This window comes from Ambystoma mexicanum, chromosome 1p (assembly GCF_040938575.1).
Source record: "Ambystoma mexicanum isolate Mex_15411 chromosome 1p, UKY_AmexF1_1, whole genome shotgun sequence".
Lineage (NCBI taxonomy): Eukaryota > Metazoa > Chordata > Amphibia > Caudata > Ambystomatidae > Ambystoma > Ambystoma mexicanum.
This window is the reverse complement of record NC_090921.1, coordinates 137,243,961-137,269,769: the sequence shown is the minus strand read 5'-3', so window position 1 is coordinate 137,269,769 and position 25,809 is coordinate 137,243,961. Positions and strand designations below refer to the sequence as shown.

The following is a 25,809-nucleotide window of genomic DNA, read 5'->3' as shown; positions in this document are numbered from 1 at the left end:
TCGTAGTAGACTGGGAGTTTCTACTTCTATACTCATTTCCTCCAGTCCCTGTCATTCCTCAGATGATTAGGAGGTTGAGAAGATTCCGGAAGACTATGATCCTAATTGCCCCGGATTGGGCCAGGAGAACATGGTACTCGGACCTTCCGGACATGTCCATCTGCCCTCCGATTCGTCTTCCGCAAAGAGAGGATCTTCTCTCGCAGAAGAGAGGTCAGGTTCTCCATCCAGACATCAGAACCCTCAACCTTCACGCTTGGTTTCTGGAAGGTTGAGATACAAGGATTGGGACCTCCGGATGACATCATGGAGGTGTTGCTTTCAGCTAGAAGGCCAGCAACAAAGACTTCATACCGCTGCCGTTGGAACAGATTTTGCAGCTGGTGTAGAGAAAAGAATATCAAACCCTTTTCATGCAGTACACCAATGGTGTTACCTTTTTTGCTCTATTTGGCGAATTCAGGTCTTCAAGTTGGTACGATCAAGGGCTACCTTGCAGCGCTCTCAATCTTTAAGCGCACTGCGGAGGAGCCATCATATTTCAAATTACCCCTAGTAATCCATTTTCTGAAAGGGTTAACTAATGTCTATCCCCCAAAGCCGTTCGAAGTTCCCTTTTGGGACTTAAATCTAGTCTTAAATTTTCTGATGGGTACTCCTTTTGAACCACTCCATTCTTGTTCATTAAGATTTCCCCCCCTTAAAACAGTCTTCCTAGTGGCTCTAACATCTGCCAGGAGAGTGAGCGAATTACAAGCTCTATCTTGCAAACCTCCTCATACAATTTTTCACAAAGACAAAGTTGTCTTACAAGTGAAGCCTAATTTCCTCCCAAAGGTGGTCTCTGAATTTCACATCACTCAGAAAATAACCTTACCTTCATTCTATCCTCCTCCCCATCCAGGGAAAGAGGAAGAGAGGCTACATAGGCTGGATCCAAGGTGTGCCTTGAGTTTTTATATCAACAGACTTGCTAGGATAAGGCAAGCAGACCAACTGTTTATAGGTTATGTAGGACACAAATTAGGATTGCCAATCAAAAAACAGACCATTTCAAGATGGATTATTTTAGCCATTCTAAAATGCTACAAATTGTCAGGGAAAGAGCCCACTCAACATTTTAGGGCTCATTCAACCAGGGGTATCGCAGCCTCTTCGGCTCTCCAAAGAGGGGTACCGATTCGGGACATATGTGCGGCTGCCACATGGTTGTCCGCATATATCTTTACAAAATTCTACAGTCCGGATTCCTCCTCTAGCCAGGAGACAAGATTTGGCAAAGCTATATTACATTCTGTTCATTCTTGAAGGGACATATTCCAATTTTACTCCCACCTCCTCTTTCACACCACTGCTATGGGAGTTTATCAAGATAAGGAATACGTCAGAGGACACAATCCCTTCGAAGAACAAGTTACTTCTTACCTTGTAACGTTCTTTCGATGGGATGTTCCTCCAACGTGTTCCTTATCGCCCCTCCGATCCATCCCCGCAGTAAAACTTCACTTGTAGTTGCAGCTTACGCTCCTTCAAGGTCAATAACCAATTCATGCACAGCTAATTTCAAGCTTCAAAGCGGAACTGAGCAACGGTCGCTGCGCGAGTCTATTTATACGCACAATGACGTCGGCGCCGAGACGGAGGCTGTTGAGGGACACCAGCTCGAGCAACGTCGACGCGCAGCACCTTCTACTGAAAACATTTCCGAGGCCATCAAGCTGGGATGTAATCTATCAAGGTAAGGAATACGTCGGAGGAACATCCCATCGAAAGAACTTTACAAGGTAAGAAGTAACTTGTTCTCATGACTTCTGGTGGTGCGACTCAGCATCTCCTCATTCAGTGATAGGTCAAATGAGTACAGCTGAGTTGGCGAATGATTCCACGCAGGCTCTGCCATATAAAGCTATTTGTTTAGTGTGCTCTGTAAGGGCGCCAAGAAGGCCCAGCAGTGGGAGAAGCAGCGGATGTGGGTCAGGAAGGAGCGCTCACGTAGAAAGTGACCTATCAACTGGCGGTACTTGCTCCTGATTGGAGACCTGCCAGGCTTCTGGTGTCAGTAAAGTGTTAGACAAATCTCACAGCCTTATTCGTATACACCATTTTAATATAAATAATGAAATACCCCAATGTAAAAAACTGTGATTTGAATTGTAGTAAGCTATAGGTTTTTAGTTTTTTTTATTGTGAAGTTATAATTAGAGGGGCCCTTTTCCAAGTGCCAATGGGTCTGGCTGATGAGGAACCACCCCCACTCTTAGCCTCTCCAGACAGGCAGCTTGCAGACCTCCCTGTTCCCAAGAGGCAGACGTTTCAAGCATCACACTTGCAAATGCCATGATTTAAAGGGGTGCACCCAAGGTGCGCTGTGGCACATTTGGGGCTCAGCATCGTCCTGAAGTAGCATATTGTTCGATTTATGGACCGAGAGACCAGTGTGGCGGCATGCACCACCAGGTTCACGTGCTCTGCCGCCTCCCTCACTTCCTGGCTTGGGTCTGTAATGGGTTGTGAGGGGTCTCTGGACAAATAATCCACAGCGTTATGCGATCCACTGCCGTAAACCAGGCTCAACCCGTACTCAAACAGTGCCAACATCCATCGTTCGATGCAGGGTGGTGGTTTCGAGGATGATCCCGCCGTAATGGTCAGCAATGGTTTGTGGTCTGTTATCACTGTGAAAAGGTAGCCCAGAATGTACAGCCGATAGTGCCGGCACCCCCACTGCACCGCCAGAGCCTCCTTTTCGATCTGGGAGTACTGTTGCTCCGTCTCTGAGAGTGCCTTGCTCGCAAGTGCTTCTGGTCTGACCTGACCACTGGGATCGCACTGCGTCAGGAATGCCCCCAGACCAAAAGGACTGGTGTCCACCACAATTTCCGAGTACAAACCTGGGTTGTAGAAAGCCATTATGCCCTCGGCGGTGAGGGCACTCTTGATCCCTTCAAATTCTTCCTGCCCGAGCGCAGTCCACTTCCAGGGTGACTCTATTTTTTCTCAAATTCCTCATCGGTTCTGAAAGTGTTGCTAGATTTGGAATAAAACATCCACAGTAAGTAAGCATGCAGAGAAAACTGCGTATCTCGGCTATACTTTCTGGGGGCCTCACATCTTGTATGTCCTTTACCTCGGAATTATGACAGGAGTTGGAGCCTTGCACATCCTCGCGAAGTGATCTGGTGTACCGCACCTCCCACAGGTCCTCCCCTTTGCTTGGCACTCCCCAGGATGTGGGGTGTCGTACCCACCTCAAGGACATGGTGTTGGTGGCTCCAGCTCCCTGCAGGAGCATTTCTTGCCGCTGCTGCCTGAGCATCGCCTTGTTCTGCCTCCATGATGTCACACCAGTGTCACAGCTTATATTGGTCCCAACCTGAGCGCACAGGCACCCCCACGTTGACGGGGGCCGCAAAACGGTCATCTACGCTTTCTCTCTAGGGCAATACTGCTCTTCTGTACCTCCCCACTGGAATGGTGCAAGGCCTCCCACTCAGATGTTGGCCACACTGTCTCTGTAAGGCAGGATAACTGCCTCTATTCTGTGGTGTCATAGGTCAAATGTTCCTTTAGCTGTACACGACCAGCTCTCTGTCCCTCAAAGATATTCATGTTCATATGAGCCTGCTGGGTGCTTCCAAAAATTCCTCAGGAGGCACACAAGCACTCTTCATGAGAGCTGCAACCTCTGGGGCACTTGAGAATGAGGTGTGCCTTACTGTAATGCCAGCGCTTGGTGAGCGTATGAGGGCGTTCATCCACGACATCTGGCGCACAATATGCAGGGGTGGCCCTTCCTTTACCCAAGCATCTTGGTTCTCCTAGACATACCCCCTCGTAACCATTGTTAGCGTGCTGCTGGTGCCGACCTGGACCCGTGAACACCCGCCCCACTACCCCCCCCACAGAGGGACACACACATTGCTCTTCGTTCGAGTTCCGGGCTCTGGGCACGCACTAGCACGGTCACGGGTAACGGTCATGGGAAACACCACGTTTATTATCACGCAGCTGAATGACATTACTCCGTCGCGCATGGTCACATGACACCACTACAAATACCATGTCGCTGCCCCAACAACCTCTCTCCAGAGCCCCCAAACACCCGCCATTTTCTTTACATCATACCTGCTCCAGCCTTGTTCCATGCACGCACAAATTGAAGGTCACCACTTGGTCATGGCCTGCCATTGATCAATGCCAGGCTGGTGCAGTCCCGCTTTTCCTCAAAGACACAAACTGGCGCACAATGACTTACTTAACTCTTTCATGGCTAGAGTATCTGGCCATCTGTTCACTCCCCCACAACTTCCTCTAGTAAGCCTTGCGAGGGGTCACTGTGACTAACAGAAGTGCCAACCAGCCAAAACGTCACACAAACTGCAATGCAACACTGTGGCTTGCAGTTCTGTCAGTCACAGTAGCCTGACTGGCCTGCCTGACTTGATCATGGCGGACGCATCTCCGATCACGGCTTCGGCTGTGGCGGGATAATGTTAATACTTTTTGGAGACTCCAGGGGCCCAGCCCAGGTGGGCCCGGCCCACTTAAAGTACACATTTATTATGGCGCATTATAATTCCATTACTCTGTTGTGGATGGTCACATGACACCACTACAAATACCATGTCGCTGCCCCAACAACCTACCTCAGAGCCCCCAAACACCAGCCATTTTCTTTACATCACACCTGCTCCAGCCTTGTTCCACGCACAAATTGAATGTCACCACGGGGCCATGGCCTGCCATTGATCAATGCCAGGCTAGTGCAGTCCCACTTCTCCTCAAAGACACAAACTGGCGCACAATTACATAACTCTTTCATGGCTAGAGTATCTGTCCATCTGTTCACTTCCCCACAACTTCCTCTCGTAAGCCTTGCGAGGGGTCACTGTGACTGATAGAAGTGCCAACCAGCCACAGCGTCACACAAACTGCATCGCAACGCTGTGGCTTGCAGTGCTGTCAGCCACAGTAGCCTGACCGGCCTGTCTGACTTGATCATGGCAGGCGCATCTCCGCTCACGGCTTCAGCTGTGGCGGGATAATATTAATACTTTTTGGAGACTGCTGGAGCCCTGCCCATGTGGCCCCGGCCCACTTATAGTGCACAGCTCCTTAGCATATGAGTGAATGAATGTTGTTACACCACCCTCCTTTGAATCATTTTAGCACTCACCCCAGTATAATTGATAATCTAAGGGAGGTTGATGGTTTGCAGTAAAGACTGTATAAGCCTGGCATTCATTTCCTGCAGAGTTTCAGAACCATTTCTCCTTCGATCCTCAGCGCTCAAATAAAATCCCACTTTTTCACCAGCATTTTATGACCAGCGCCCAGTGACCCCACAAGGTATTTGTAGTGCTAGAAGTGCTAAACATATCCAACGTTCGTTGTCCTTAATCTATGTATGTCCACCTATGTATTGTCCCCAATTACCCCTCCACAACCTGGTCAGAATGTCCATAAAACTCGCCCCATTGTAAGAAGCTCACTGCTTCTCGTCAAATCTGATTTTGTATCTATTGTACGTTCTTTTGTGATCAAAATAGCATTGTTCCTCCTGTATATACATAAATAAAGAAGTGTACTTAATCAATTCTATCATGTCCTTTGAGCAGGTACTGTGGAGCAATGCAGGCGAATATTTGTGCCCACATATGTAAGGAACCAAATTCTTGTACTGCAGGACTGACTTAACTACGGTGCACGACTGAATTGTGGTCACACACGGCAAAGGAACGGCAACAGAGTTTTAAGGCAGCCATCTGAGCTTGCATAGTGGAGCCGTGGTGTTGTACAGGAGTAAACTGAGCTCCATGGAAAGCTATTTCAACACCCAGAAGACTATAGTTCTGGTCTTAATAAATACTTCATGTTGAGTAATTGCCCCCCAGTGCCTTGTTGGGAGTTGCTATGCTGCTTTTTATTTGGAGTGTGTCAATGAAAAGAAAAAAAACCTTTAAATACTTTTAAGTACCTTAATTCTTATAGGGACAGTTTAGGGGCTCAATTGACTGGCACCTGCCAGCCCACCCTATGCAATATGCATGAAGATACCCTAGGTTGAAGGCTGCTTCCTGCGAACACTACACACATTCTCTAATGTTGCTAAGCCCAGGCTATGTGTCAGGGGTCTGGCTTGACAGAGGAGAAGATCAGACCACTTCCCCCTGGCACTACGTTTGAGCAGAAGTGATACCAGTGTTACCATGAGTGGGACAGAAGGTGTGGCTAGTGTGCCCAGTGAGAGGGAGTACCTCATTGCGGGGGGAGGATGGTGTCTTTCTTCAGCTTGAGGTCTCAAGCTGCGGAATGGATGGTAGAATTGGCAGGTCTACTGGATACGTCAATTGGCTCCCATTTGGGAATAGGGCCCTTCGTCCAGAGCTGTACATGTAAGCACCATACTACACAGTGGCAGCAGATAGTGCCTCCTGTGTCTGTGACTGTGCAGTTGAATAGCATGTGGCCAGTGAACATGTTCTGTATGTACTGTAGCAGTGTTCTTGCTGCAACCAGCACCGCAGTGCACTTCCGGATAATGCGTTACATGGCCAGTGATCATATGTGCACTCTTGCTGCGGATAAGTTTGGCTCTTCTGCTCGAGACACCTGGCTCAATTATGGTACAGGATTACAGTTTAGTCGTGCCATTATGGTATTCACAATAACTACTGATCAGCGGATTAGTGCCAAAATACAACATGACTTAGATATTGAAGAACAAAAATGTATTGACAATGCACCCATTTCATTTTTGAAAATTGAACTTTATTGGCATTTTGAATATAACAATACAAGCTTTGAATGAGCACTGCTTCCTTGTAATACTCCCTCCACTTTAAATCCCATCTCATAGGCGTACCCACATCAAGGACATGGTGACTTAGTCTGTGGGCAAGAGTTAATGTTTGCTGATCAAGCTGCATACAAAAGTTCCTTCCTCTACCCCTGGAGCCTTTGCCCCCAACCCCTCCACCCGTATTCCCGTTACACCTCGTAAACTCCCCCCCTCACAGTTGTCCCCTTGTGGTCCCTCTCTGAACTGAAAGATCTGGGACCGTGGAGCTCCTTGCCATCCAGCCCCGAGGCCTAACTCATCTTAGCCCCTCATCTTCTCGCCACTTTTCAGTGCCCATATTTACCAAAAAAGGGCACCCACTGGCTCTCAATGTTGGTACGGGACTCATCAGATGTGTGAGGTATTCCATATCGTATATTGCTCGTACATTCACCACCCTATTCCTTTTGTCTGGCATCCTTGGACTTTTCCATATCTGAGCAAGGCAGCATCTGGCCGCCACGAAAAATTACCCTTACCATGTGTCCATCCTCACTCTCGTCTGCCTCCAATGTTACCCCAATGAGAAGCCGCCACAGAAAAAGTTCCCTATTGATCCTGTCTACCGCTTTAATCCATGACAGGACTTCCCTCCAGTATGTTTGCACCCTTCTGCAACACCACCACATATGACCATAACCCCCTTCACGTTTCCAACAGCGTGGGTCGTAGGCCCTACACATCCTTGCTAGTTACGGCCGGTGGGTAATATCACCTATGTAGGACCTTTACAGCCTGGTGTCTATACTGGCAGGACGCTGTCGACTTTGCCACTTTTCTGCACATCAATGTCCATAAGGTGTTGTCTATTTTCCTCCAAAGGTCACGTCCCCATCTGATCCTGGCTGGCAGTTGGTCCCTGGGTTCCGCCAGCAATATCCCCTTATATAGCTGAGCTATGAGGCCCCTGGAGTCCGTTGTCGTGAGCAGGAGTAGCTCAAAATCCGTCAGTTCCCTCTGTAGGTTCATCCCCCATCTACCCTCCGATAGGATTCCCTTCAGCTGTAAGTAGTGGAATATGGATAGGGTGCCTATCTACAAGCAGTCTGCTAGCCTCTCTATTGTAATGAAGGCCCCTCTTCCCACATCTGGCCTGCCCTACTCAGCCCAGCCTCGTACCACATTTGGAATGACAAAGGTTCTTCAATCCCGTCTCGTATTGGTGGTGCCCAGATGCAACTCAAGGGGGACGGCTATGTAGATAACCATTTATTTTCCCCCCCGTCCCTCCAAAGAACCCATAAGACTTCCAGCATCCTCATTGGAATACAAGAGCGGGGACCCACAGCCATTCTCTGAGGGGGACTGGTTTTAGGACCGCATTATCCAGTGGCATCCATTGCTTCTCAGAAGCAGTGTCCAAATGGTCCACCAGCACCCGCATTTGGGCCCCTCAATAGTAGATCGGGAAAACCGAGAAAGCCCACCCCTCCTTCCTCTTTTGGTAAGATCAGTGTTTTGTATGCAATTCTATGTTTGGCCCATGCCCACAGGAACCTTATCAAGGTCATTCTTACCTCGTCAAAAAAGCCCCTCAGGACCACCACCGGGAGCATCTGAAACAGGAACAGGAATTTGGGCAATACCTCTATTTTTATACATTTCAGACGTGCCATCCAAGAAAGCCCCAGCCTACCCCATCATTCCACATCTTTCGCACCGTTAACCATAATGGTAGATAGTTCCCTGTGTATAGGTCCCCAAATTGTTTGGATACCTGTATTCCCAGATATCGAAAGTGCTCCTCCTGTATCTGGAATGGGAGCCCCTTTCTCCTTTCCCGACAGTCCCCCAACTAGCAGCACCACGACCTGTCAAAGTTAACTTTAAAACCCGACAGTCTTCCGTACTGCTTCAGGCTGTCCATAATGCAAGGTACCACATGTAGCGAGTCCGCAATGTACTGAGGCTCATCTTGTATGTTAGCCCTCTAAGTGCCACCCCTTAATCCCTTCATTTCTGCGCACCCCTCTGGCACAAGGCTCCATCACAAGCACGTAGAGCAGCAGAGAGAGTGGACATCCCAGACGCGTTCCTCATTGCAGCTAGAATGTCTCTGAGACACTCCCATTTGCCACCACCCTGGCTGTCAGTTTCGAGTAAAGGGCTGTGACCCATTACCTCAATTTCCCTCCCAGGCCTATCGCTGAGAGGACTTCCCCCATAAAGGCCCAATTTAACCTGTCAAACGACTTCTCGGAACCTAAGGCTAGCAATATGGCGCCTTCTGTTGCCACCTCTGGTGCATTAAGAATGTGAAGCGTCTTCCTCATATTATCGGCTCCCTGCCTAAGTAGTATGAATCTTGCCTAATCTGCGCGCACCAGTCCCGGAAGATGGGACTCCAGGCGGGACGCCAGCACCATAGTGAAGATCTTGGCATCCACGTTTAATAACGAGATGGGCATGTAGGAGGCACAGCTGGATGGATCCTTGCCTGGCTTCGGGATCACTGTAATCCGTGCTCGGAGGAAAGTCGGCGGGATTGACCCCTCGCCCGTTATGGAGTTAAATAGTTTGGCCAGTGGTGCTGCCAGCATGTCTTAATACTGCTTATAAACGTCAGTGGTAAACCCGTCCTCCCCCTGGGGCATTCCCTGCCTTTAACTTGCGAATCGCCAGCAGCACCTCCTTCCTTGTCACTTCACTATCCAATGCTTCCCGTGCCTTTGTTGACAAGTTGGGAAGCTGCATACCCTCCAGGTAGCCACGGATCTCCTCACGCCCTACTTCTTCTGGTTCGGTGTACAGCCCCTTGTAGTATTTATTTATTTATGTATTGTTTGCTTGTTAGACGCTTATACAATAAGAATATACTATTTCAAAGTTCCCACAGGACCCGGGAGGGAGGGACGGTACATTACAACACAATATTAAGAGCTGAGGGGAAGAGGAAGAGGGAAAAACCTACTATGCCTTGTGAGTATTCCGAACATGCAAGTGCAGAAAGGAAGAGGGAAGAGGGGGTAAGTGCTGGGGAGTATGAGCTCGTGGGAGAGCCATGGAGGAAGTACTAGAAATGTTGAGTAATTGTGAGTATCCAGAGCGGGCTGTGTGCAGATGCAAAGTGCTATGGATAGACAGAAGTTGGGAGTAATGGTGAGGGCGATCGAGGCCCTGAAGATGCATAAGGCCAAAGACACCGATTTAGCAACTGTGGGCCTAGCAGAGGAGAGAAGGTGGGAAGGAGGAGGAAATGGGGAAAGTCTTAAGGAGCTTCCAGAATTTGAGAAGGTCCTGCTCAAGGGGGAGGGGAAGGCTATTCTAAAGGAGGGAGCCCGCAGAGGAAAGTGAGCGACCCCTTGCCCTCTTTTTAGCAAAACACTTTACACACAAAGAGTTGGTGCCAGAGGAGCAAAGATGTCTAGTGGGAGAGTATTTAGTGAGATAGAGTTGAAGATAGTGTGGTCCTTGGGCCCAGGCAGCATAGGGATTTGAATGTAATCCGTGCAGCAACTGGGAGCCAGTGAAGACTTAGTAGAGCAGGAGAGATGCGGTCCTTGAGCTTTAGGCCAAGGATAAGTCTTGCTGCTCTATTCTGGATAATCTGAAGGGGTTGCAGAGTGGAGGAAGGAAGATTCAGGAGAAGTCTGTTATAGTGGTCAAGTCTAGAGAGCGCTGGGGCTTGGATCACATTGAGCCTCTGCGGGAAAGTGAGAAAAGGTAGAATTTCTTTGAGAAGGAAGAGCAGGTAGTTGGAGTTCTTGGCAATATCCTGAGTGTGAGAGAGGAAGGAGAGGGAGGAGTCGAAGATGACTCCAAGGTTTCTGGCTTCAGTTGAAGGAGCAGGGGGAGAACCCAAGGAGGAAGGCCAGAGTGAAGGGAAGAAAGAGGGAGCAGGGTTCCCAATGGGAAGGATCTCAGTTTTACAGGCATTGAGACAGAGATCATTGGAGGTGCACCAGGACTGGATGGCAGAAAGGCAGTCAGGGAGGATGAAGGGTGCAACAGGGTCACCAGGGAGTCTGAAGAAGAGCTGTGTGTCATCTGCGTAACACTGGATGCTGGAGGAGATGAGGAGTGCAAGGAGAGCAAGGTAGATGTTAAAGAGCCAGTGGGAGATAATAGAACACTGTGGGACACCACAGGTGGAGATGGAAATAAGATAGGAAAATGGGCCCAGACTGACTTGGGAAGAGCGGTTATTGAGGAAAGAGGACAGCCAGTCCAGTGCCCGCTCCGAGATACCAAATGTATTGTGGAACCTTTTTATGAGGATGGAAAGGTTAACTGCGTCAAATGCTGAGGAGAGATCAAGAAGGATAAGGACCGCTGGGGAGTTGGAGTCAAGAGTGGCGAGCAGTTCTTCACAGGTGTTCAGAGAGCAGTTTCCGTACCTCTGGATGCTCAGAATCCAGATTGATGGTCATGGAGGCTACCAACAAGGTCAGTGTGAGAGTCAAGTTGGGGCAAGGCCAGCTTCTCGAGAAGCTTCCCAAGGAAGAGGGTGATGGAAATAGGGTGATAGCTGGTAGGGCAGGTAGGGTCAGAGGAAGGTTGTTTCAGGAGTGGGCGCACACGGAAGTGTCTTAGGTGGGTGGGGAAAAATCCAGTGAAAAATCCTGTGGTAAGAGTGATTGAAGAACTCAGCGAGAGCAGGGGCAAGAGAGCCAATGTTATTCTTGATGGTCCTGGATGAGCAAGGGGAGACCTGTTTAGAAGAGACCTTCATGGAGAGGACAACTCTGGTAACTTCCTTGGGAGTGACAGGTGAGAAAGAAGGAAAGGAGGTAGGAGGGTTGCTAGGGGGCTGTTTAGAGGGGGGTCATATTATATGTGGGGGAGTGTAGAAAGAGAGGTCAGAGTGTCCTGTGTTTCGGTGGCAAAGTGTGAGGCCAATGCATTGCAGAGGGCCTGTGAAGGAGAGGAGGAGACTGCAGAGGGGTTGGCTAGTTCCCTGCAGTTTTTGAAATGTTCAGCCAAGTTATTGGGTGTGCCGGAGACCCGTGCCTGAATGTGGGCTCTTTTCTTTGCACGGATGGTGAGTCTGTATTGCCTTTGGAGCAGGCGGCAGGCCAGTTTGTCAGAGGATGAGTCTGAGGTTAGCCACTTCCGAAATGCTGCTCTGCAATTTTGTTTCAGGGCTGCAAGTTCTGAGTCGTATCAAGTGTTACGCTTTGAGTCAGGTTTCAGACAAATCCTCATGACTGGGTCAAGAATGTCAAGGATGTTGGTGATGGACATGTGTTGGCTGCTGAGGGCAGAGTGAGGCCGAGTCAGAGGTGGGAGGGTGAGCGGGTAGGTAGGTGGAGGCGTAGGCATCCGCAGACACTCTTTCCATCGGGCGGGTGTCCGTGAACGATGTTGGTGCAAAGTTTTAGAGGGTAGTAAGGGGGTCAGGTGAGAGGAGATGAGAGAGTGGTCGCACCAGGATAGAGGGGTGACTAATGGGGGGGATAGAGGTCCGCAAATTGGGATGTAATTTCCTCACCCTTCCCCGTCATGACCCTATTTGCTTTCCGTATCCTAACGACCCTCCTCGCCATCCTGTCACCTCTCACCCTATTTGCCTGGAAGGCCCCTGATGCGTCTCCCAGCTTGTAGTATTTATGTTGCGTGTACCTCATCCGCTTCACCACCTCCCCTATGGAGATTGAGTGTTATCCCCCATATTCCTCGGGAGCTTTCCCCTGTCTGCATCCGATTGGGCCATATGTGCTCTTGAGTGCTTTCAGTTTCCCTCACAGCCTGGTTTCCACTAGCCCCTTTCCCTTTTCTTCCGCGCCCCCTCTGCAATGAGTAATCCCCTAAATGTCGCCTTTGCGGCCTCCCATACCGTGCCCATGCCCACCTCCTCATTATCATTTGTTGTAAAGTATGCACCTATCTCCTTCCCTAGGAAGTCCCTGAACACCTGATATCTTACCAAGGTATTGTTACACCTCCATCGTGTTTTCCTCCTCTGAGGGCTCTCTACCTTCCAAACACCCACCAGCAGTTTGTGGTCCGACCAAGTTAACGCCTGCACTCTAGGCCCCTGTGTTATCTCATCCTGTTCTCGGGCACCAATAGCATATCTATCCTGGTGTAGGTTTGGTGTGGGGGCCACAATCCACCCCTGGGTCTCCCACCAGGTTGAAATCCCCTCCCAAGACAGTGATACCCTCCGCCCAACCCTCCACCATCCCGAATATCCTGCGCAGGAACTTCACGTTTGGCGTGTACACCATGGCTAGGGTAAACTGTACACCCTTGTGGATACACTTTATCCCCAGGAACCGGCCCCCTAACCCCTTCTTGACCTTCGTCGCCACCAACCAGAATGTTTTAGCCAGTAAGATGTCCACCCCCTCCTTCTTGCGGTCCTTATGAGAAGCCCGGTACATCCTACCAACGTCCCTCCCTTTTGATTGGGGCCTCAGCTCATCGTTTGTAGCGAGTCTCCTGCAAAAGGAGGACCGCCAAATGCTGTTTATGGAACATATTGTCAGTCAGTGACCTTTTATTCTGGGAGTTTAATCCTTTGACATTTAGCGTAGCTATCCTCAACTCAACCATATCCCTTTGTCACTAGGCCTACTGTCTCCTTGGGTGTTGCGGGCGCCCCTCCTTTCCCTCCTTCTTAAGGTTGACTGCATGTGATACGCACCCTCCCTCCTCCTTCCCCATTCCCCCCTTTTCCCCACTCTCCCCACCCCTCCCTTCCCCTTTTGTCCACAGTCCCACACTACTCGCATTGTAGTGTTACAAACCGAACCACCAGGGCATGTGTCCTTGCCCTGGACCACCTGGCGTCCTGTATTCTTACACCTGGGTGTTACTGCCTCTTAGCTTACAACGTACTAAGGCCCCTCGTCTCCTTCCCGTCTTCATCGTCGCCCCCATGAACCGCCCCTTACCCCCAAACCGGACTCCCAGGGTAACTTCCTCATCTGCCCTGTTTTGAAACATTGAACCAAGCAAACAGTGCTCCTGTGTAACATTTCCCTCCCCAAAGATCTTCATCAACTCCATCCCACCCCCCAGAACACACTTATCAATCAACTATCCAACTTGGAGTGGTCACCTCACCTTTCTTGATATGACCCAAGGATCAGGCTAGTAACCTCTCCAGACCGGCATTGTTCCCCTCAGGTAGTTTCCCCCCATGAGGGTGGGGTGTCAAGCTTCTGGAACTTCCTGGCACCATGAACCTTGCGTCGCCCCTGAGGTGTGCCCTGCCCTGCTGCTCCATTTGTTTGACTGGGCCCCTCCCCATCTTCAGTTCTGCAGTCGTCCTGCCCCTCCCCGAGAGTTTCTCTATGGTCCGTTTGATTTCATCATCCATTACCACTTGGCTACTCTCATCTTCCCATTCAAAGATAAGCGCAAAAGGGTATCACCATCTGTATTTTACCCCATTTTCTCTGAGCCATCTGGTCAGGGGGTCACATTTTATGCACCTGATAATTGTTTGGGTTGTGAGATCCTGGAAGATGTCTACTTTAGAGCATTCATATTCAATGTCCCCCATGTGTCTAGCCTTCTCCAGAACATCCGCCTTGTCTTGGTAGTAATGTAGGTTGGCAAGGACTGCGCGGGGGCCCCCTGCCTCCTTTTCCCGCCTGATGCACTCCGTCCAGGGGCACAGTCTCTCCTTCCTTGGAGCTCAGGACCATCCCCATAATCTCCTGTATTTTTCGTTCCAGCCCAGCTGGGGATTAACCCTCCTTCTCCCGTAAGGGAAAAGCAGAGGTTGTTGTGCCTTTCCCTGTTCTCAATGTCCTCCACCTTTAGCTGCAGTTCCTCCTCTCATTTCTCCATTTCTTGAAGGCTTGCCCCCACCTGAGTCTCAGGGACCACAGGTGAGGTTTGGTTCACCTCCAGGCCCTCCAACTTGTGCTCCAGGGTAGTGACTCTCACTGAGAGGTCTGCCACTTTCGCACCAATGTCGGTCCTCATGCCCCACATCTCCTCCAAGATCGCGGGGAGGCGAGGGCTCCAGCCCCGAGCTTGCAGCTAGCCTCCGGCACAGGGGTGTGGGGGTTGCCACTCTTCACAGGCACCTCGTGGGTGTCACCTCAGGGCCTCCGGTTTCTCCCCCTTCTGCGTTTCCCAGTGGCCTGGGCCGCTTTGCCTCCTGGATTCGAGGGCGATTTAAATTCGGTATGCAGTAAGGGGGTAACCATGGCGCTAATAGCGCTACCCTCTTACCGCATAACAGGTCATGGTTCCCTGAATGGGGAATTACTGGACAATTCCAACCTTGGAGGACCCGGTATTTCCCCATTCAGGGAACCCATCCCCATTCCCATTCGAGCCCCCATGGGGCTCAATGGGAATGGGGACCATGCTAACAACATTACCATTAGAATGGGGACCATGCTAACAACGGGCCCGTTAATAACGGGCCCGTTGTTAGCATGCTGGTCCTTTAGCGGCTCCCACTTAAGGCACCTGCCGCCCTCAGCGGGACCCGCTAAAGGACCTCGTAATGCGGCGGTAAGGGGTTAACGGCACCGGCACCTTTACCGACACTGTTAACCCCTTACCGCCAACCTTGCAATGACCCCCTATGTTCTATTCTGCACAGTGTTAATGAGTGAAACTTGGGTGGGGATTTAAAAATATATTGAAATGCACAGACAGAGCAGTGACGGACCTCACTGCTCTGCTTAGTGCTAGTCCCAAAGTCATTCAAAATTGTGTTTAGAGTAAATGAGTGTAGAGTTATTGTGCAGGAGATGTGTTGTGACTAGAGTGTATAAATCTTGAGTGTTTGCAGGGAGAGACCTGTTAGAATGCACTGAGGTATGTGGAACTGTAGAAGCCTGTAGGTTCCAGGAATGTCAGTTAAGGACTTGGAGATTAGACAGGGACCAAAGTGGATGCATGTTACCTTCTCTCCCACCTCTATACTGCTAAGCTGTAACTTTGAAGAATAAAGCATCCTGTTCCTATTTATAACTCACATGGGTCAGTCTGGTTCCTGCTCCTTGTCTTATTACCTGGCCCAGGATCCTACACTTACCTAATAAACAGCTTCCTATGTTTGCTTTAAAGCGAGCTGAGAATTTACATGACCACTTGGTACATTCCAGATTTGGAACCGATCCCCCCAAACCAAATTTGTGGGACCTGCAACCACTGATGGGCCACTTCCCAAGTGGCTCCTGCTCAGTATGTAAATTGATCAAATAAATGGGGAAAAAGTAATCTCTTGCATTAAATGCCCTTACAGACTTAGATATATCGGCCAAACCACAACAGCGGCCCACATCGGGATCTCTGAACACCGATCACACACAAGATGCAAAGATGCAAAAATATCTCTGCCCCCCCCCCCCTAGACTCTCATTTTCTTGAATACCAACACACACCAGATGACCTCCTCTGGTGGATCACTGATACTGTAAAATCCCCCACCAAAGTGGAACAATTGTGCTCAATAAGGAGGCAAGATGGATCCATAGTACCCAGTCGCATACATAAGCTATATATAATGTTCTTTGAGGCTCTCTCCACATCAACTGTGACTGTGTGTCTCTTGGGTCTACACCCTTCTTAACTTTACAGCTTATTTAATTTCTGCATTTTACTCTGAATACTCTATCCACTCAATCCAATCGTCAGGTTGGCACTATGTACTATTATGCCACTAGTAAAGTGCAATACATACCTTATCTGTGGTTCCTGCATGAAAATCTTATGCTTAAATTAGATCTCATTGACCAATGCTCATTGCCAAAAATTCATTGAGTTATACCTTGGGCTATTTGCAACTTGTTCGTCCAGTCCAGTTCGAACTACCCTATTATGGGTTTTTCTTGCTAAGAATGAGAAAAAAGTATGCCCTTTAATACATAGGCCCTCATTACGAGTCTGCTGTTAGCCCGCTGGTGCAACGGCGCATTACCAGCAGACTCGCCTTACCATTTCTGCCGCCTGATATCCTAGGATATTACGGGCGGCAGACGAACCGGACGTTCCTGGGAATGGGAACTCTGAAGCACCGGCACCATCGGTAATGGTGCCGGTGCTTCAGTGAAAAATCTGCCAGTAGGGGCCTGGACTACCTGCAGGTCAGGCCTGCTGATAGTTTACAGCACCTACCAGCAGACTTTTAGTTTGCCGGTCTGGAAAAGGTTCAGGTATCCGTTGTTACCGGCCCTTTTTTCCGGAACGGCAAACCTGTAATGACACCCATAGACATTGCTTTAATTTGTGTTGGGTGATGGGCGCCAGTGGTTTTCCTATAAGATAGCTTATGTACTGAATAAAGCAATCTTACTGCAATTTACCTGAAGAGCCTGAGGAACCTAATTTATTTCAGTGGCATTCTGGTGTTGGAGGACAAGCCCCGGAGAGTCACCACTGTTGAGTTCGGCAATACTTGAAGACAGGACTGCACAGCGTCTCACTGCGTTGTGACATCAGTGCCTGCAGATATTAGAAGACCCAGGGATTCCGTGACGAAAGCAGTTTTGATAGTCGAATGCAGATTTCAAAAGGTACTATCGTTGAGCGAGTGCAGTTTGTTTTATTTATTTATTTATTTGTATTTTTAAAGCCCAAGGGCATTGTGGCGCTGTTACATAATATACATTGCTGGGTACAAAGGAATACATGGTAATTACATTAAAACAGTTACATTACAGATTCATTTTAGGGTTACATATGTTTGAATTTAGAGTTCATTTGGATTACATAGTGACTGGACTGTGGAACGTACAGTGCACTTACCGGATTGGCCAAGCGATGGTGTGGTGAGGGTTATATGAATAGTGTGGTTTTGAGTGATTTGCGAAAGGTGAACAGGGAAGGTTCTGCTCTGAGTGCATTCAGGAGGGCATTCCAATGTTTAGGTGCTATGTGAGGGAAGCCAGTGCCGCTGGTATTGGCTCTTTTTATGTAGGGTACACAGAGTTGGTTGGCAAGGTGGCTTCTGGTGGGGCGGGCCGAGGTGTTTTTGGATATGGTTTCTGATAGGTAGGATGGGGCGGAGAGATTGATGCATTTATGCGTGAGGGTGAGAATTTTAAATTTGATCCTTTCCTTAATAGGGAGCCAGTGGGCCTTGCGTCTGATCTGGGATATGTGGTCCCTTTTCGGAATGTGTAGGGCTGCACGGAGGGCGTTGTTTTGTATTATTTGGAGCCTGTTGATGTTTGTTGTGGAGGTGCCTGCCACGAGAGCTTTGCAATACAGTCTGGCTCCTATTGTGGCTCTGGCTATGCATAGGCAGTTTTGAGTGGTTAGAAAGGGTTTTATGGCAGTTATAAGTTTGGTGGTGTGAGCGTAGGCGGAGGAGATGGCGCTGACTTGTCTTGTCATTGAAAGTGTGGAGTCTAAGTAGACTCCAAGGGTCTTTACCGATGTTGAGACTGGTATGTTAGTGTGGTCAATGGTGAAATTAGTGTATTTAGTGTTGAGTTTAGAGAGAGTTACCCTGGGGCCAAGGATGATGATTTCAGTTTTATCTCCGTTCAAGCAGAGACCATTGATTGCTATCCAGGTTTGGATGGTGGCATAGATCCGGAGGAGTGCTGCAGCGTCATGGTCGTAATCTCCGGTGAGAGGAAGGAGGACTTGGGTATCGTCGGCATAGTTTGTGTACGCTATGCCGAGCGCATCCAACAGGTCAAAGAGAGGTTTGGTAAAAAGGTTGTAGAAGGTGGGTGCTGTACATGAACCTTGGGGGACTCCACAGTTGATGGTTGTAGGGTCGGCGTGGGCCTGTCAGAGTAGACCTTCATGGCCCTTCCTTCAAGGAAGGAGGTTATCCAGGAGGAGGCTTTGTCGGAGAAGTGGGCTGCGTTGGACAAGTGGGAGGTGAGGATTTCGTGGTCCACAAGATCAAACGCAGCAGAGAGATCGAGAAAGAGCAAGAGAGCAGGTTTGCCATTATCCATTATTTTGGTGATTTGGTTCTTAAGATCTACGAGGGCGGTTTCTGTGCCATGGCCTTTGCGGAAGCCTGATTGTCTTCTGCCACGGATGGCATTGGATTCTAGATATTGTTGGATTTGATTATGGGCAGCTATATCCAGAATTTTGAGGAGGAAGGGAACGGTAGTGATGGGCAATGCTGCAGGGCCTCCCAAAGCGAGGCAGGGTAACTGTTGGTACCATCCGGCAGGCCCGAGAGAGGGGCAGCTCCTTCCCCCAGCCTGGCCCTCTCCTCATCACACACAGAGATACGCAGTCTCTGTCCCCACAAAGGAAGGGAAGGGTGAGGTGTGAGCAATCACCCCACCCTCCTACAAAGCAACAAGGTGCTAAGCACCCAGAGGAACAGGGTCCCAAACAGCCTGGAAGTTCACTGTTCACTCAATGTCTTCCACCTCTTTCTTCTTTTCCCAGAACCCACCCACACTAAAAAAGAAAGGAGAAGAACAAAGAAAGAGAAAATCAGGACACTGTATGGTGACCACAACAAGTTGTGGGACAAAAAGGCGGCACGGGCCAGAGGGGGTTACCTCAGGACCCGGTGCACAAAAGTATAATATTATATAGATATGGCTATGGAAACAATGACAATAATCACATATCAGTAACAATAAAAACCTACAGCCTTTTATTGCCAACACTTGAATCGGGGAGGGGAGGGTGGGTCGGCCTTGGAACTTGCATGCACTTGGGTCCAACTGTTATGGGGCGGTAGTTGTTGGGGCAAGTGGGGTCTAGGGTGTTTTTTTTATGAGTGGATGAACCCAGGCTTCTTTTAGGCTTTGTGGTATGATGCCAGAGGAGAAGGATGCATTGATGAATGCAGTGATGATGGGGGTGAGTGAGTCTGTGCAGTCTTTGATGATAGTAGGGGGACAAATGACGCCCTTACACGTGGAAGGTTTGATATTTTTGAGGAGGTTGGTTACTTCCCTCTCTGTGACATCTCTGAAGGTAAAGAGAGGTATTTGCGGGAGAGGTTTAGGTTAAGAGGGCAGGTGTGGAGTGTCCTGGTTGGGAAGGCTTTGTGCTGGGTTATTATTTTCTTGGAGCATTTCGACTTTGTTGATGATAGCATCCTGGATGCTGGAGCACCAAGCTCCGTCTTTAGTTATTTTATCCGGGGCAGTAGCTGGGGTGGTGAGATCTTTGAAGATGGTGAACATTTCCTTGGTTTTTGACTTACCATTGGTGATTCTATGGTTGAAAGATTCAGATTTGGCTAGGAATATGGCCTTTTTATACGTGGATGAAATCTCTTTAAATTCATTTAGGGAGGACTGGTTGGGCGAGAAGTGCCAATTGGCTAGTGCTCGGCGCTTGTTGGTACGTAGAGTAGATAGCTCTTTGGTAAACCAAGAATCGGAGTGCATAGATTTTTTCACTTTTTTATCTTCTAGGGGAGCTATGGACTCAATCGCTTGGGTGAGCACCTGTGTATAGGTGTTGGCTAGTGAGATGGGGTCTTTGTTAAAAGGGTGTTTGAGTTCGGGGATGTCAAGAAGCGGTGTGAGGTTGGTTTTAGTAAGCTTTTAAGAGCTTCTAACTTTGGCGGGAGGGGCGCATGAGAATATCTTGCAGGAGGGGTGGATAGGAATAGCAAATTGGATGAGGTAGTGGTCTGTCCATGGGAGGGCTGAGATATTAGTGATTTAAGAGGAGCACTTGTGATCTGCGGTCCAGTTGATGGATCAGCCTTTGCAGTGGGTGGGAGCATTGATTTTAAGTTCAAACCCAATGTTAGTGAGATCTTTGGCTAGGGAGGCGGCTGCTTTGTCCTTGGGATCGTGTAGGCCTAGGTTGAGATCACCTAATAGAATGTTTTTGGTCGAGCTTTTTAGGTTGTTCCCTATGATTTGGAGAAGGTGTATCTGGTAGTCTGATGGTGAGCCAGGTGGCCTGTAGGTGATTAGGATATTTATGGTGCAGTTGGGGGGGAGAGATAGTTTGGCAGTGAGGATATCAGTGTTGTTTTCCCACTATTGATTGCAGAGTCTAATGGAGAAGGTATCTTTGAAAATGAGGGCAGCGCCTCCACCTTTAGAAGAGTTTTTGCGGTCCTGTCTTAGGATAGTGTAACCTTGGGGGAGTGCGAGGCCCGGGAGTGCGAGGGGGAGGCCTGATGCTTCATGTAGCCAGGTTTCAGAGATGGCTAGTAGGTTGAGATTAAGGGTGTCGATGAGGTCATTAATTTCCAATGAAGGTGCAGGGAGGGATCTGGCGTTGATGAGCACGAATTTCAGTTCTGGGTAGGGTAAAATGGGTGGTTTTAGGCAGTAGGTGCTGGGGTATTGGGCCCAGGGGTGAATTGTGTGGGTGATTGTTGGGATGAGAGGGGTTGGGGTTATACTCTGCATTGGGAGTGTGTTTTGGGCATCTGGATGTGGGGAGTGTAAGTTATTGAGGACAGTGTTGGGGTGTGAGAGCTAAGTCTGGAGTTTCTGATGTCTGAAGTGGGTGGTGTGCTGCGGAGAGCGACGTTTATCTTGGTGTGGGCTCTAAGTCTGCAAAGCCTAATGGTGAGGAGGGGATGGCCATTGAGTTTGAGGGTGTGAGAGCTGGGCTGGGTATGCTGAGTGGAGTGATTGTGGTGTGGTGGAAGAGCTAGATCTGTGAGCGATAAGGGCATGCTGCTGATGGACCAAAGGGAGAGTGCGATAAGTGAGAGGGTGAGGTGGGTGAGGTGAAGGGACGGTTGTGTCGCTGTCAGACAGGGCGTAGGAGGATACATTTGTGCAGTACAGTGACGATATTGAGTTAAGTGCTAGTACATAACTCGCTAGGTTCGTAATGCATTATACTTAAAACAAAAAAGTTAAAAGCACCGACGCTAGAAGCATCCAAGTACATTTTATGAAATATCACCAGTGTTATAAGCAGCAGAGTACTTTGTATGAAATGTCCAGAGGTACCGTGTGGTAGAGGAATCAAGTGTGTTATTGACTTTTCTTTATGTTTCACCCGAGAGATAAGCCAGTATCCTGTGCCAGTTCTTAGATTGCGTTGTGCTAGGATGCACGGGGCAGAAAAAAAGGGAAAAAAGGGTGTTTTGGTATGGGTTGCTGCAAATTCTCGTAGCGTAGCGTTGTCTATGCTCTGTAGAAAATGGGTTACCGGTAATTTACCACCAGTTGTCAGTGAGAAATGTTTTCCCATATGGAATGTTAAGAGACATGAGCCATTCCAATGTTTCATTTTATCCATGAGCGGTGTGTTAGAACTTATATTTTCTTTTGTGTGCATCCTGTGGTTACTGCAAACAGTTTTGCATTGTAAATGTGTAGGAAAACTTCACAGATATATGTTACTGTTAGTGGGGATTTGAACGGTGATGATCCGTGTGTATTTTTGTGGAGGTTCATTGCATTGCAGGAGGTTCAGTGCACTCGGAAGTAGATGGTAGAATGACATGGGTGCTTGTACTGCCGCATGGTATGTGTGGATGGGATGTGTGAGCAATGCTGTCATCGTTTGGTCACATAAGGTCTAATATGACATTGCAAGAAGTTCAATGGTGTTAGGCGACTGCCAAGGTTATAGTTAATGTATTAACAATAACATCACTTTTAAAGGCACCAGGCTTTTAAGCTAAAATGCTGAGCTTGAAATGTCGTGAGTGGAGAACCTGAGAATGTGGGCTAGTATTTAACCGGTTTGAGGAATTTCAGGTTTAGAGTTGCAGTGACGGCTATGGGAAAATACTGAATATTATGAAGAATTTCAGGTGCAGAGATGTTATTGCTATTTACCTAAAGCCATAGTTTCATGTTGGTGTAAAGAATATTCAATATGGATGGTTGCGTGTTGAATGTTGCGAATTCCCATGTCCTAGTACTGGCATGGTGAGTGGAGGAAGTCATGTGAGACTAGTGGATGCTCCTAGGATGCCAACCCAAGTAAAAAAGGGGGGTGGTGAATGCTTTCCATGCATGAGAGTTGTGTAGAAAAGGGGGTAGAATGCATTCTGTGATGTGATGGTCATGTAGCAAGGGGTTCCGTGATGTGAGCGGCGTGTAGAAAGGGGGTTGAGTGCCTTATGTGTGTGAGAGTCTTATATAAAGGAGGTACACCTTCCGTCATGTGTGGGTGGTTGTTGTATTTCTCATGCAAATAGAGTAGATGGAGAGGTACACCTTCCGTCAAGTAAGAGTGGTTGTGCATTGCTAATGGCAACCATAGTAGATAGGGGGGGCATGTACGCCTTCCGCCAATTGAGAGTGGTTGTGCATTGCTGTGAACATATTTAAAAGTTCCATGTTAGCTCTCTGTGTACTACACGTAACGCTTGTAGTAAGTGACACTTGTTGGGTTTGCATGCTTGGGGCTGCAGCCGCAGTAAGGGTTTTAGGAAAAAGTGGTGTCTAAAGTGTGATTGAGCATTGGTTAGAAATGGTAAAAACCGTGAGATGTGTATGATGAGTTGTGTAGAGGAATGCATATCACAAGAAGGGTGGTAGTTATTTAATGACTTTGTTGGTCGTGAGAGGTGGCAAGGCATATGTGTGGATGAGGTGAGCAATATATCATGAGCATCACGTTTATGGAAGTCTTTCTATTAGCAGTTAGCCTTTTGAGGATTTGATGGTTAGTGCAGCACGAGCAGCAATGGATTCTTAGGGCAGTGTGGCAATATGTCATCTTATTTGTGTGCTGATGTGTGACATGTTTGGGGGTCGTACTTGTCAGAGGTGAGTGGTGGTGAGTGAATGCATTGGCAAAAAGTATGGGACTACTATGTGTGGTAGTCATTGGAAAAAAAAGTATGGGACTTGTGTGTAGTCATTGGTAAAAAGTATGGGACTACTGTGTGTGTTGTGGAAAAAAGAGACCAAAGCCTGTGAGCCTTTGGTGTGGGCCGCACACCCTGATGCCCAAGAAGGGTTAATCTATTTCAAAAATGTTTTTCTTATTTGTAATATTCAGATATATCAAAGTAGAAGAGATTCTGTCAACTTCATTTGTATCAAATCATTTATCTTTTAATCCAATAGAATGTACCAAACAGTGGTACACGTTTTCATAGCAAAGAGCGAAAATAGGCCTATGCATTTCGGAACATCCGTCCTTCATCGGGGCCTTGTGCGCTAGCTTGTCAACAAAAAAATATCCTTGTGGTTTATAAATCAAACGATAAGTATCATCAACTTATTAGAAAGCATTCATTTCATACATCATATCATTGTTCAATCAAACGACACACGGTTGGTATTGATTTCATGTGCAGGAATAAATTAACAGGGCGCCCACAATGTGGAACGAAACAAAACATCACATATGACATATTAACAAAAGATAACATATGGATCCAGTGAGTTAGGCTTATCTCAACTGTTAAACATCATATACTTCATAATAAGTCACCCTGGTTGAGCAAGTGGTCTCTCTCTACTAGAAGTAGAAACGCCATATTGCATAGATTAAACAGTTCAAATGTTGATGTATGACAGAAGTCATTTGCGCATATCCCGATCACCCAATTGCTATAGGTCACAGATATACGTAATGATGTCATTGCACCCTCGTGATGATGTCATTTTTCGTTTAATACCCACACATTTTCAATTTCAGTTTTCGTGATAACACTCATCCCTGTCATCTCCACGCCACTCTGCAACTGCAGCAGAGTTAAGATACCCTGTTTTTGATCTGGCATAGATGTAACCTTTTAGAATATAAATATTCCTCGGTGGCTTAAAATTAGGGGTTTTGCACTCTCTTCCTTAGACCTAGCAGATCAGATGATTGATTCATCATACACTGCACTTCCAAATTCTTTGATGTGAGACCTCTCACCCCAAGCTATGTGGTATCCCTTGCATAGGTAAGACAACCTGGCAACATTCTCAGTACCATTATTGAATATACATTTTTCAACTTTCCAAATGAGGGTCCTCCTGACTTTTCTCTTTTTCCCTGATACTCTGCAGATCTGAAGATATGTTGTTGAAGTATTGTAGTTCCAGACACCTATGTGTGATTACTCAGGCTGCTATTCAGGTAGGCTAGCGTATAACAATATGGGCAGTACTTCTGAACCTATATATACACCAAATGTTACTTTACTTCACTGTAGCTAAGCATGCCAACTTATTAATATTTCTAGTTCCTTTTGAAATCCTGGTTCGTCGTTGATCGTTCCTAACTGCCATTACTGCAATTAATGTACCCTACAACTCTATATAATGGTAAGCCATATGACTTTATCACTTCGTTATGGCAATCTCACCACCCCACCTAAATAGATTGGTTGCTCTATTTTCTAATCTGGTACTCTTACATTTAGGGTCAGAAGAATTAATGTTCCTGATGAAGGTGACTATTAAAGTTTTTACACCGAAACATAATGATACAATGACCCTTTGTTTGAACATGTCAACATTTGCGTATCTATAAAAGAATTAGAACAATAAGAACTAAGTGATTTTGCTCTTGCAAAAGATAGTTAATCAATATATCTGTTGAAAAAATCTTTCATTCAAACAAAAATAATGTTTTGCCATTTTGGATCTTAATAATGATTTCTTTTGCTGCTTTTTTGCCTGCTTCTTTAACTAAGTTCTGTTAATACAAATGTCTGCCAATTCTGAATATGTATTACTCTTTCTTTAATGTGTATACAATGCTCTCGTACAAAACACTGCAACACTAAATAAGCTTGTCTGCAACATGATATCTATTATCAGTAAACAATCAGGGGAAATTGATATTTAGACCCAGCTGAAATGATCACAATAACACTGACTGCCTAAAACAACACATTGACTATTCATTATCCGGAAATAACTGTTTAAATATTTCTTAATGGGAAAAACATCTTGCATGATGATTATTCCCCCAGTTCCCATGTGTGTAGGGGCCCTTCCCTTCTGTAATCAAAGGATACCAATTTGCCAGTGAGAAGTGCTTTGCTCTGCCTGCCAGCGAAGCTCTTTCTGCATGGTATTTAATGAACTTTGGGGTGCATTGATCAGGGACAGCTCAAGGGCTATCTTCTGCTGGTGGCTGTCATCTAATTGGATCCAACCCGGCGTTAGGTTTGATATATTCCCTGGAAGAATCATGGGTAATGGCTGTGTGATTTAATTAAATATTTGTTCAGA

The 25,809-nt window shown here is 47.5% G+C and overlaps 1 protein-coding gene and 1 long non-coding RNA gene across 2 annotated transcripts in view; one reads left to right on the top strand and one right to left on the bottom strand.

Annotated features, from left to right (window-relative positions):
* The window catches only part of LOC138567132 (uncharacterized), a 307,846-nt gene that overhangs the window by 241,370 nt on the left and 40,667 nt on the right, over positions 1–25,809 (top strand). The gene's annotated exons all lie outside the window — the stretch shown is intronic.
* LOC138567123 (growth hormone secretagogue receptor type 1-like) overlaps positions 1–25,809 on the bottom strand; it is a 77,665-nt gene that overhangs the window by 47,528 nt on the left and 4,328 nt on the right. The gene's annotated exons all lie outside the window — the stretch shown is intronic.